Raw genomic sequence first — 1,665 nt, 5'->3', positions numbered from 1 at the left:
CCTGGCTTGGCCTGTTCCATTGCGGTGTTTCGGGTATGTGTGCTCGAGACGAAGACAGACTTCTTGCTCTGCTCCTCCTGTCACGATAGGATATGTGTTTCAATTCTTGTCGCGCAACTGCTTGGCTGGGGAGGGAGTTTGGTTCTAATGATAGACGATGATCTACGTAGTACGGAGAGCCCCCCTTTCCTTAAACAGCATGAGCAGTCAAAATCGTCTGAGAAACATGCGAGCCCTGCATGTCTCAGCTGATCAGTCAGCTTGGCCGGGCGCGATACGCACCACGATCGTCGTGCTCAATTTGGGGTTTCGGCATGTTCATGTGACTATGGACCGGAATATCCGGGGTTCATCTAGAGCCTCACGTGGGCGCCAACCTCTTGCTAGACTGCCAAGTCTTTCGATAAAGGAGCTGATGGTGTCACGGATGGGGCATGGCCTCATCATGGTATACCTCAGTCTCCTGAGAAATCGACCTTCCCTACGGTGCACCATGGGGGAATTCGTCGACTGCGTACAACTGAATGGAACCACACGGCCAAAAGATCTACGGCTCCATAGCCTTCGCAGCCTCTTATCATGGATCGAGGCGAAATGAAGCCAGATCTTTCGAAGCGCATGTGCCCCTCGGACGCCGCCTTCTTCTTCGTGCAACAATAGCCATCGTGTATACAAGGGACAGAGATGATTGACCCTCAAGGCGAGAGACAAGTCCCTTTCCTGATAAGTGTTCACAGATCGACTCTGAACTCTCCCGAGCCAATGAATACGTTCGCAGGTTGCGTATCCCATGGCCAGAGACGATGACAATCGAGAACGGAGAAGGTTCGTCAATTGATGGCTACGAGCAGCAATGAAATGGACGTATCCGATACGACGTCAATCATCGCCGACATGCGTTCACACAAGCGAGGAACAACGGTGAGGCGACCTCGATGGCAGTTTATACTGGGTTTGTAATTACCACGTTTATGAGTATGGGTTGACGAAAAGTACCGGAGGGCCACAGTGTAAGAGTACTCGGCAGGGGTTGCAGGGAAGATGGGAAAGATGGTCCTCGATGGTGTTGCGAAGAACAGTACTCTATTTTGTTGTGACCTGCAACATTGACGCTGTATGCTGCGTCGACACGTGAAGCATCACGTTGCATGAGACTTGGCCGTATCAAGAACCTTGTGTACGCAGCAACTCAGATGAGCTGGTGACTCGAATCTCCAGTCTTTATGCCCGATTCAGGTTCAAGCCGAACGGAAACTGTCACGATGTCCAGGCGTTCTTTCGTTTCCCCGTTGTTGCTCCTGTCAAGTCTGTACCCAATACAGGCCGGTTCTTCGTGACTGACACCTATTGGATCCGTGCGAGATTGTGGCCAGCTATCAGAACATTGTCTTCTGCCAGTTTATTCGAGAGCTCAACTTTTGGACGGGTACGTACACGATCGACAGGTTTGAAATCAAGCTGCAACCCCAGATCATTAGTGGAGTGGCCTCAGGAGTTCACGAGTTGCAGACAAAACCCAATGGATGCTGAGCAGACTGCTGGAGTTATATTGTGGATAATGATCAGCTTATGTGGCACCATAGGCTTTGTTGAGGGTTTACTGGGAATAGGTCCAAATATCTCGTGAGTCTTCTCAGACCATGTCCCTACGGCTCCGACGTGGGA

This window comes from Verticillium alfalfae, genomic scaffold (genome assembly GCF_000150825.1).
Source record: "Verticillium alfalfae VaMs.102 supercont1.3 genomic scaffold, whole genome shotgun sequence".
Lineage (NCBI taxonomy): Eukaryota > Fungi > Ascomycota > Sordariomycetes > Glomerellales > Plectosphaerellaceae > Verticillium > Verticillium alfalfae.
Note: the sequence above shows the minus strand (reverse complement) of the source record.